Below are 12461 nucleotides of genomic sequence, written 5' to 3'. Positions count from 1 at the left end.
TTTCAAAAGTTATTCAGGGGAGTAGTTATAGTTATAGGGAGAGTTATAGGGGAAGTTACATCAAATGTGAATATGTTAAAATGAGTACCCCTGTATACTCTGATTGACGTGTTTTTAAATTTTTCCTGCAAATCATTGTACCAAAAGTTATTCAGGGTGGCTCGTTCGAAATGGAATGCACTACATATTCTAAAAATAGTCCTTGATATAAAAAAAATCAAATATAGTTGTTGATTATATCACAGTCATGGTTTCGTTTAGTTAGTTATAGTTTGCTTAATTGACAAGATATGTTCCACTTATCCATTACTTTCGAATCGAAACATTCAACTGTCCGAAACTACAGCTGTGAATTATTCCTATTTCAACTTGTAACTTGATCATAACAGGATCTTGATGACGGCATTGCGTACTTTATAATTTCAATATTGGTATTTTGTTTTACTTACACCTCATAATATCCCCAATTAATAAATTTTTTTTTACAATTTTAAAATGAACGTTTAATAAAACTAAGAAAGTCCTCAATGCGAGAATTTCCACTTGTTGTTGTTTTGAAATTACGGATGCCTAGAGGCAAATAGTAAAGAACCACAAATTATATAGAAACAACCGCCATCTCTTCAGTATCTTCCAGCCTCTCGAATTAAACTCATATCAAGAAGATTACCGGTAAGCAAAATTAAAAATATAACTGTGTCTTTACTACTGTGAATGATGTGATTAGTGTGTTTTGTTTGTTGTACTTTTTAAGAAAAAAAAACAGTTTTTTCTTGGCACATGGTGCGTTCGAGATTTACATGTGCTTCACAAAAACCGATTGATTTGAAAATATAGCTACTTATTCCAATAAATAAAATTTTCGATAAACCTGATATTAACAATATTTATAAGACTCGGGTAGATATTTTTATAAATATTATATTCCGTGTTAGGAATCACACGTTAAACGGTAAGACCTCGTTAGTCCTTAGCTCGCACAAGTTTCTCAACCTATGAGAGTTGTATGGGGGCGACAGCTGATTAACGGAAAAACAGAACAGAACAGATTTTTTTTAAACAAATGATAATATCTGTATGTAGCATGAATTTAACAATAATTGCAGAGCTTGAATTAATTCATCATCATGACATACGATTCAATTCAAATTTAGTGCAGATTTGTAAATTTACCCAAAAAGTCATGGATCACACTCGAGAAGGCGAAAAGGAAGGACATTCGAAATTAAAGAACATTTTGACTAGTGTATAAATTCATAGTTAAATTTTGAAAAAGCAAACAATAATATACATTTCCTAATTTTTGCGAAATGTGAATTGTCACTTTAGTTGAACATTTTCATATCGAAATAAGCATCATGTAATTCGTGTGTTGAATTGCAAGAATCAATAGAGAAAAGACGGAAAAGTACAAGATTCAAAGGTTAACTATTAAATTACGATTATCTTCAGTGAAGGTTTACGAATCTCGAGTAATATTTACATACTAGCTGTTGCCCGTGACTTTATTCTCGTTGACTTCAGTTTTTGGGTTTTCCAATATTTCCTATCAGCAGCAAAACGTTCTTATGTATGTGCATATCTTTGATTTTAACGATTCCACAAACAAAATCATTTCACAAACTATAAATGAGTATAGTTAATCAAAGTTTCAGCCACATCAGCTGAAGAGAATGTTTCCAAATATTTGATATGATTCCTCAATTGATACCTTTTTTATTTATGTTCCGATTGGAATTATTCAAACGATAATGTGGAGTGCAACTCACCAAAATACATTAGTGAACACTGCTCTCAAAGCTGTGGAGCCGTGTTTGAGATTAGCACGCACAAATGTACAGGCAAACAGAAAAACATTCTGATAATTCTGAAAATCGTTGTTTGGGGTTCTGTTGTTTCAATTCAGACTACCAACAAGTTTATCTCAAATAGCTCTCATGTACAGACATTGATCGGTTATACTTTCATTATTATGTAGGTATTGAAATAAGTTTTTGAAATGTCTTAATTGAATTAAACTGAAAATATGCTCTGCATATAATATGAAAAATATGTCTGACTCACCTTTTCATAAAAGCAATAAAAATTCCTATCTTCAGTGCAAAGTCCGATGTAAAAATGTGATCTTCTAAGCGATCTCATTAAAAAGAATCTAGAGGATGTATTTAATGGATTGAGTAGTAGAAAGCCAAAAACTCTCTTTCCCAACAATTAATTACTCCTTCAATTCAAATAAGATTCCTTTTGACTGGGATTAAATCAAATAGGAGAATGAATGTCATCACGATGTCATCGATGACATAAGCAGATCAAGCTTATTCCGTGACATTAAAAAATCGTGATCCATGAATGAATTATGTGTATTTTCTATAATGTTATCCAATTTGGTACTGAAGAGCTTTAGGGCAAGTGTCCTAAGGCGAAACATCGATGTATACCAGTGAGGGTGACAGTGTTCCATGTAAGTGTAATTTGTTACCATTCATTTAAAGTAGAACTCATGTGAATAATATCTGATTTTTATTCCACAACGAATTTTTGAAATACAAACTGAGTAGAGAAAAGTATCTTCTGTATAATTCAGTGTTCATATAGAAGTATTTGTTTCGAAATAATTCTTTTCTTTCGAGTAATTTAACGAACTAGCCAAACGTTACACCCATGCTCAATCCATAAAGAGATGGGATGAAATCAAAGGATGCAATCTTGCCAGGATTACCCTGGGCGATCCTGGGAAGCTGGCGCCGAAGAAGTATCTGGCGATGACCAGGAAAAATCTACGCTCAACAGTAGGATTTCTGACTGGCCCCCGTCAACTGAGGAAACACCTTCACAATATGGAGCTAGTGGACACACCTCTACAGGATGTATGAACAGGAAGATGAAACTGTCAGACATATCTTATGCGAATGTCCAGAGTTATCGTCAATGAGAGAGTGTGTGTTCGGCGAGTCTTGGTCTACACCTGCCGATATAAAGAAGATGTCTCCCAGAGACCTGTCCACCTTCCTGGAAAGGACATGACATGAACAGGACATGGACGATGACCTAGGAGGACAACTCCTTGGGAGGATGTACAATGGGTCACATGTGGCCTAAGTGCTGTGGGTCTACACTCACCCTCCCTACTCTACAGATACAGATACTGTAGTTCAACTTTCTCAAAATTGTATGTGCTGGTGTAAACAATATTCACTCGTTTATCAGGCAGTCAAATCATTAGGTACATTATATATACCAAAAGTATAATTTGCAGTATGTTTATGGTCACTTTGGGAATTTAAAAGGTTGTATTTCAAACCAATCATTGAAGGTAGCTATTTTAGCAGGAATGCTTTTTTCTATACATTGATTAACATACACATATGACAATACGGTCATCTGATGATATTTTAGGGTTATTGTTGGGATAGAATCAAAAGGAACATATACCATATTTTGAAAATTTCAATTCTTCACATTGATATTAATAATAAATTTGAGATTTTTATGTACTATTGAGGTTATTTACATCAAATTTCAATGTGAAATTCAACAATGATGCGGTGGAATAATATAGCACAGATTTCATAATATTTTCTTCTCAGTAATCCGTTTCGTAGCATCTGTAGGAAAAATCCTTCAATTCTGATTCTTTTTTGAGCTAGTTCGACTGATTTAATACATACTCGAGTACATACCACGTTACCTACTGTGTTCCGAAAATTATTCTGTCTACTTTTCAGAAAAGCATTGCCGAAGTTTTTTTTCCGGTGATTTCCCAGGATCGTCATTTGAAAGAAAAAATCAAGCGTTCGGATCTTACATATATAATTTATTTATTATAACTGTTTTTTTTTATTAAAACAAGCCTCATCATACAGTTTAGAGAATTGGGGGAAGCAACGGACTTTTTAGATCAAACAGATATCTATGTTAAGGCCAAGATAATGTGTGATTCAGAAAAAAGTTGTCGATTCGCTTCTGTATCAATTGTGAGATTATACCTACATTTGGAAAAAAAAGTTTTAGATAAACGCGAAGAAATATTATTGCCTTCTGTTCAAGAACGGAATCTGATTTGTCGATGATGACCTGAGAACGATCTTTGGCATAAAAAATTAAATGTTCGTCATCCACGTAATCATTCAAATCGTGTATATTGATGAGAAATACCGTTTGATCCAGGATAGAACTCTGTGCCTCATCAGCAGATACATCAAATGATGAATATCCAATAATTTCTCAAAAATATACCTACATTGCGGACGTAAACAGGCCCCCCTTGAGCAGAGCAAGTATGAAAAAGAATAATTTCACAACACAACAAAAAAATATTTTTTGGATGTTTCCTACACTAAATTAGTCAATTTCTACTAATTTTGGGGTGATAAAAACGAAAATAACAATGAAAAATTTTTATTAGCTCTGGTTTTTGAGATACACAGTACTTAATCTTAAAGAGTAGTTATACTATACGTGAAAAGTGAAAGTACATAAAACAATATTGTTATGTTTCTTTTAGAATATTTTAAGTACAAAATTAATAAAAAAAACATTATTCTTAGTGTTTTGACAAATAAAAGAAGTTTGTACCACCAAATTTCAATTAAGTCCATCCGATTCATTGTAAGATCGCTGTCGTTTAGCTTGTCTTTTATAAAACACTTCTGGAGCATCCCTACACACAGACCAGCAGTAGTCTGCAAGCATTGCTTCATTCCAACGGCCCTGATATCTCTGTTCCATTAAGGCAATGTCTTGATGGAATCTTTCTCCATGTTCGTCACTCACAGCTCACAGTTTTGTGGGAAGAAATTAAGATGAGAGTGAAGAAAATGAATTTTTAAGGACATGTTGCATCCAAGTTGGTGGTAAGCTTGAAGAAGTTCTTTAACCAATGCTGTGAAGTTATCATCTCTTTTGTTACCTAAAAACCCATGTACAACCCCCTTAAAGGCTTCCCAGGCTCTTTTTTCATTTCCTGTTAAAATCATGTCAAAAGCAGGATCATTTACGATTTCACGGATTTGAGGCCCAATAAAGATGCCTTCCTTGACTTTAGCATCACTCAACCTGGGAAACTTTGCTCTCAAGTACTTAAAAGCTTGTCCTTCCTGGTCCATGGCTTTCACAAAGTTTTTTATTAGTCCCAACTTAATATGTAATGGGGGAAGGAGAACATCCTTAGGATCTACAAGAGGCTCGTAAACTACATTTTTCTCATTAGGGTTTAGGTCTCGTGTAGGCCAGTTCATTTTTTTATAGTGAGATTTTCTATCCCGACTGTCCCACAGACACAAAAAACAACAGTACTTGGTGAACCCTAATTGCATTACTAGGAGTATAGCAATGACTTTCAGATCACCACAGATGAGCCACTTGTGTTGTTCATATTTGATTGATTGGAGAAGTGTTTTCATATTTATATACGTTTCCTTCATGTGAACTGCATGACCTATAGGAATGAGGGTAGCTGATTTCCATTATGCAGAAGTACAGCTTTTAAGCTTAGTTTTGAAGAGTCTATAAACAGTCTCCATTCAGATGGAGTGTGATCCAAATTCAAGCAGTCCATCAAACCATTAACATCAGAACAAACTACGAGGTTTTCTTTTTTCTCAAGAAAAGGAAGCAAATCTTTTTGACGCTATCTGTACTAAGATATTTTCACATCATGTTTTAGAAGATTCCACTGTTGTAGTCTTGACCCTAACAGCTCGGCCTTTTTCTTAGACAAGCGAAGATCTCTTATAAGGTCACTCAACTCTGCTTGACTAATTCTTTGCGAATCACTAGACCTATCGCTTACCTCAAAATCAGGGTCATAGGATGTAGAAGGATGGGTTGCTCCTTCTAAACAGTCTTCATCACCTTCCTCTAAAATTTCATAGTTTTGGGGTGGAGAAGGGACTGGCAAATTGTCTGAGTGTGGTACAGGCCGAAGAGCAGATGGGAGATTAGGGTATTTAACCGTTCCTCTTTTCTTCATAGATAAACCTTGCTTAATGGGAGGAGTTAAGCAGAAATAACAGCCGTCTGTATGATTGGTAGGCTCACGCCAAACCATAGGTACTGCAAAAGCCATTGCCTGGTTTTTATTTTTCAGCCACTCTCGCAATATGACGGAACAAGAATTACAACATATATGAGGAGCCCATGATTTATCTTGGTCCCCAACTTTCACACCAAAATAATGTTCATAGGCCGTCTTAACGATAGGTGTCATTTTACGTTTCTGAGCCTTAAATGTTATTTCACCACATATATAGCAAAAGCTATCGACGGAATTCACACACTTTCGAGGCATTTCAGATCAGCACTTAAATTAATTTAAAAATCAACTTCACACGATAATTTCAATAGCAACCACGTGCGTACAATTGACAAACTCAAATATTTCATTTGTTGAAAACTCAATATACATATATATATATATATATATATATATATATATATATATATATATATATATATATATATATATATATATATAATATAATGATACTATATCTTGAAAACAAGAGCTAATATTTAATTTTTATGGTCACTTTCGGTTTTAACACGTGGAAATACATTAAAATCATCTAATTTCAACCCCGAAACAAAAACTTTGTTGTGTTGTGTTTCAGTGCCTTTTGATGAAAAAGCCAATGGTGAAACATCACTCGCCCAAGAAAGGCGCTATAATAATAATAATAATACATCTTTATTCTCCATAAAAAGTACAATTGAAACAGACAAAAAAATTAAAATGAAAGAACTTTCAGTATCAAGTTGAATAGGCGGAGTATCAGCCAAGGCTGAACTCAACCTGGGAATAGCAATAATTAAATAACAATAATCATAACAAAAAAATCGTATTAACAGTGACACTGTCATGACAAGATCAGAAAATTAGCTAGTGGAACCGCTGTAGAAAATTCATTTTCATATTGCCAAGGTCGGTGACAGACTAGATAATCAGGAAAGTCGTCAGTCTTTTTTGAAGTTTTTATTATACCAGAATATTTAACAAAAAAACGCATTTCTCTTTTTAATGCGGTTTGCGAGTTTTTTGTAATCAACTATGTAGTTAAGAATCTACATCGCTTTAGCCTAGTAACAGAGAATATTGTGTTAGCTTGACAGTTGTCACTATTGATACTGAGAATTCACTTCATTTCATTTCATTTATATTCTTCAGAGGAAAAACCAGAAGCAATTCATGTTTTCATAGAGGTCGACAGTGATTTTCATGAGGCAGAAAGGATCTTCAATGCAAGATTTCCAAATTCTAACTGCCAAAAATATCTCAGGAAATTGATTAAAATATTTCATACAACTGGAGGTATAGCTAGAGCTGAATGAGCTGGAAGAAAATGTATCTCATACGAGAAACAGATGGAAATCGCAGCGTCTGTAGTAAATAACCCCCTGCAGTCCATGACAACAGTTGCTCGGGTAAATGCTGTCTCAACAACCACCGTCAAGACTTAACATTCTCTCCTTGTAAACTGAAGATATTACATGATTTTATGATTTGAATGAAGATGACCCTGACAGAAGAATGCAGTTTTATGACTTAATCTTCGAACATTTGATTGCAAATCAAAACTGCATAAAAGTATTTGTTTCAATGACGAATGCACTTTTTTTTTAAATAAAAATGTCATCCGCCAAAATTTGCGATATTGGTTAGACATAAATCCATATATTTTCAGAGATTACACCTAAACTCCTGGGAAAATAAATGTCTAGGCAGAAATATTTTGAAAGCATATTGTTGGTCCCATATATCTAAAGTAAGAGCTGACTGGTGAACTGAATTTGGAAATTCTTCAAAATCTCATTCACTCACGGATTCGTAAAATTGTGGCCAACAATCAAGGGTTGTAGGCCCATAAAGGATTGGTCGGATTAGACATACCTAGGCATGTGCATTGGTGCATAAAGGATTGGTTGGATTGGACATACCTAGGCATGTGCATTGGTAGGTGCGGTCTATTGGAATAATCTGCTTGTACACCCGATTTGACTCCTCTCTATTTTTTCTTTAAGGTTATATCAAATCGAAAGTTTATGTTACGCAACTTGGGACAATACGGCGACTTAGAGACAGAATTAATGAACCTTGTGCTAGCATTATTGTTTCATGTATAATATGAAATTAACACTTATTCATTGCAGAATATGTTACTCATTTATTCCTTTCCAATGGACATCTTGTCATCCTAGAGTACAAACAGTGTGAGTCACTTTCAGAAGTGGTGTACTTCAGAGCGTTTCCTTAAGTCCCCCGCTTCTTTGCATCTCACTAATAAATGCCATTATCTGTTGCGCTCAGAAATACTCGTGGGCACTGTGGGTACTGTGGCACCTTCGGAAACCGAAGGCATAAAGTCACCCATTCCTTTTATGTGAATGATTGAATGATCTTAAACTGTATGCCTCTGGAGAAAAGAATCGCCATCAGTGCTTGAGAATGTCGGGAAAGACAACTGTGCAACGGCCCATTTCAAAAGAAGACGATGCGGGGCTTACGAGGAGCATGTGCGTAGATTCAAACGTTTTGCAACATCTGTATACCGGAGAGACGGATACTTACCTCGGGTTGGAACAATGCCACTCACAAGATGTAACAGCAGTAGAGAACTCTCTCCGTGGAAAGTATCAGCAGGAAAGAACAAAGTCGTTGCTACAATTATGCTTGCAGTTCCAATCTTACTCTACTCGTTTGGAGTAGTGAAATGGACCCAATAGGATGACGTAAATACCAGGAAAATGATGAATATCTATAGGAGTGTTCATCCTAAATCATACGTTCCACGGTTGTATGTCCCCCGACAACAGGTAGGCCGTGGACTTTTGAGTTTGGAGTATCTACATGACAGAATGATACTGGATGTAGCTTGTAAAGTACTCAAGAGTTCGGATCCCTTTTTTTGCATGGTCTGCCACAGTGAGAAAACAGAAATTGGGGCATTTCTCTTCGGGGCAGCTGCTGGATCGGCTGATGATCTCGGTATAGTATGGGACACTGAACCAGGTGATCACAACTCTGTCACCGAGTTGGAACTCGTCCAGGAAAAGTGCCATATAAAAGCTGCAGAGATTACGTTCACCTGTTTGTCTGTTAATTTAGAAAAATAAAAAAAAATATTTTTGTAGGGTTAATTAAGTATGGCAAGTAGTGTGCTTGGTCTTGAACAACTTGCAGGATCGTGCAGATCGATGAAAAATTGTATTCACAATAAACGTGGCCAATGGGCGCCAAGTATTTTTGCGTTGCTCCGGCTGACTATGTCTGAAGAGAGAAACTACTAAACGACAGACTCATTTCACAAAACTTTTAATCACTGTAATGGCAAATCAACAAAGACGTCCGAAAGTTACGTATACTTCTTATTAAATCAAGGAAAGAGGGATCCCAAAATCGCTAAACGACATTTATCCAATGGGAAAATTGACCTAACTCAAACAATAATAACAACCTATAAGTATATACACATAAAAATATAAATATGTTCTCTTTAAGCTATTTTTTTATACAAGTGAGACTACGGCTCAACAGTACGACCCATTGCTTTTGTAACAAAAAAAAAACGATAAAAGTTTTCAATAACACTAAATAAAGAAACTTTCTTCGAAGATCGACAGCAGTAGCCATCCAGGGCGGAAATAATCAACAGCGTGTTAGTTTTCTCGGTTCAAGATCTACCAAACAATGAAATCCTGAGTTCTTCCGGTTTTAATGAAGTATTCTGGTCAATATAGCATTTATGGTCAGTTAAAACGGTCTACTGCCCAAATGTATGTATGTAATAAAAGAATTCAAAATTTCGCAAATCCATAACATCTCCCGATGCCGATGAACCTAACATCACGGAGATGTTATTTTTCTCAGGGTCAAGATCAATCCGTTATCCAACTATCAGATTCGAATACGGAATTGCAACATGTCTAAGACATCTTTACAAAAGTCGCGATTCCCGGAAAACATAATGGGTTAATCCACCCAAATGTATTTTCACCTCCGAAAAAGAACCCAATCTATTTTCTAAATTATCTCCTAAGACCCAGCGATAACTAACTTGTGTTTATTCTCATGAAAATAAGCGAGGGTCACTCAGCTTTTTTTTGCGCGCTCGCAAAAACAGATCCCGAATAAACCTTTTGGACGGTGGTACCGCGATATTAGCCTCACTGCCTGGTTGAGAACGGATTTATCAAAAAAACGTAACACACTTCACTCATGTGGCACCACACTCAATGGGGTATACAACAATATTGAAGACCTCGACTTCGCCTGACCTTCGCTTTCCTCACTTCGAGTGGGTTGATGTCGGAACTGAGGAATTCGTCATGGTATGCTAGGATGGGGTTTTCAACACCTCAATCTACTACAGTCGCATGATGGCTATAAATGTTCCTGACACAAGTTGCAGGGCCTGCCGCGAAGCGCCTTAGATCCTAACGCACTTGCTGTCAGCATGTCAGCATCATCGATATAACATGGTCCTGAGAGTGCTTTATTACCACCTACGGTACTTTTGCGGTATTGATGAGTCACCGGTGTTGCCCTACGCTCCGAGGAATATTGAATCAGTAGTATGTAACAAGTAGTGCCGAATTTATTAGAACTACTCATTCCCATGAACCTCATGTAGTTCTTCTCAAAACAATCAGAGCAAAACGATATTTGTAGGGGTGTTTTCAACTAATGGAGAGACGAATATCGTCCAAAGAGAGGAGGAGAAACGGATAAAATATCAGGTTTTTTTCTTTGAACTCCGGAGACTCTATCCAGACCACTGTGTCAAGATGGAATATGTGAGTCCTGGTAGAATGATGCCTTTCAGTCTCGAATCTCAGCCGGACGAATGCAGAAGGCTGTCATCCGTGGCTCATTTCGATTGCTCAGGGCACATGATTCTCGGACCCAATGATCACTCCCCATAACACTGTGTGGTGAGTGGTCTTTAGTTGAAAATGCTGACACGTCCCCCGAATGTATCGGAGCTTCGAAGAATAGTGCCTGACCAGCGTAAACTTATGCTTATAAACAATAATAATGATAATAATAATAATAACACCTACTCTTGAATCTTAAAATCATACCGGCTTGCCGCACTAAGAGAAATTTTAGCCGGACAGATTCTTGGCTCACTGCGCTTGCTCAGGACACATGATTTTTGGACCCAATAATCACAAACCCCATGGTATTGATAATGCTAGCGCGCTCTTCCGAATGTATCGGGGCTTCGGGGGATAGGGCATGACCATCGCATACTACGGTTAAAAATAATGTGTTTTTGCATTGATAGGTTCGAAAAAATACAAAGATAAATCGAACTAAATGAACACACAAATCAACGCAAAGGCAGAGTTCAAAAATCTTGTTCAAATAACATAAAGTACTTGAAATATCATAGATATACATATACACACATCAGTATTGATTATACTGATATATTACTCTCTATCGAAAAGAAAATATTTTATTCAAGTTGGGGCACTATTTGTGATACCACTGGTATTAGAATTTATTGACTACTACAGTCGAATGTCCTGCTAGGATCGCAGAAAATTTTAATTTTCAAAAACGTTAAAGATTCAAATTAAAAACAAATCGACACAGTGTAATTATTTTGTATGTGTGGTTTCTCCATGTTTATGAATGCTTATAAATACATTGACAAATTTACTAAGTGTGTTAATAATGAGCTAATGATGTAGACATTTCTTCAAAGAGAACTGTAGATATTGTCAGCGTATTTATCAGCAATATTTTTCATTTCTTCTAAGATTATTGAAAAATTATTCGTAAATAAAAAATTGTCATAATATCTACCACTTGCTCATTTATTTACAAAATGATCAGAATATGCCAATTTCCCAAAAATTCTAGAGCTCTTCGCTGTTAGTGGTGATGAACGAGTTTTGTCTCACCAATATGATCATCAATGAGTATGTCAGAGGAACTTCTCTATGGAATGATATGAATGTTCTAATTTTTTTTGTCATTTCTGAAATTACTGATTCACTACTTTATTGTAATATTTTTTTCTATGAATCCAATGCTAATTTACTTCAGAAAAGCCTTTTGTGTATATTTTTGAGATTTTTCAACATCCTCAGTGATCCACGATTTGTTTCTGAACTGATTAGAATATTTTATGAATTTGGTGAATAATGTACTGACACAGCAAGGTACTAATACATCTCAAATGAAAACATATAAAATTCTGAAATTGTTAATGGATACAACTGATTTTTTCAAGTTTGTGAAGCATCACCAGCCTTGGTACGCGTTTGTTCATTAGAAATTTAGATTATCCGAATATGGAGTTTCGGATTCCATTCAATGCTGTTGGAGGTTTTGGTGAATGAACTTGAACTACGATATATTGCAAATGAAAATGATGTGTGGGGTGAATAAATTGGAAGAAGGTTTTGACTGGTTTGAAATTTCTTCACATACTAACAAGAGCATTAGTAAT

General features: G+C 35.7%; 1 protein-coding gene across 1 annotated transcript in view; it reads left to right on the top strand.

The window, feature by feature from the left end:
* Positions 1-590: 590 nt before the first annotated feature.
* LOC111518177 (procathepsin L) overlaps positions 591-12461 on the top strand; it is a 48218-nt gene continuing 36347 nt past the window's right edge. Inside the window, exon 1 of the mRNA XM_074182020.1 lies at positions 591-672. The gene's annotated coding sequence lies outside the window, so the exon portion shown is untranslated. The remainder of the gene's footprint in view (positions 673-12461) is intronic.

The sequence above is a fragment of the Leptinotarsa decemlineata genome, unplaced genomic scaffold, assembly GCF_025532065.1.
Source record: "Leptinotarsa decemlineata unplaced genomic scaffold, Ldec_3_MD MMD2_tig00026328_RagTag_RagTag, whole genome shotgun sequence".
Classification (NCBI taxonomy): domain Eukaryota; kingdom Metazoa; phylum Arthropoda; class Insecta; order Coleoptera; family Chrysomelidae; genus Leptinotarsa; species Leptinotarsa decemlineata.
Note: the sequence above shows the minus strand (reverse complement) of the source record. Positions and strands in the feature narration are given on the sequence as shown.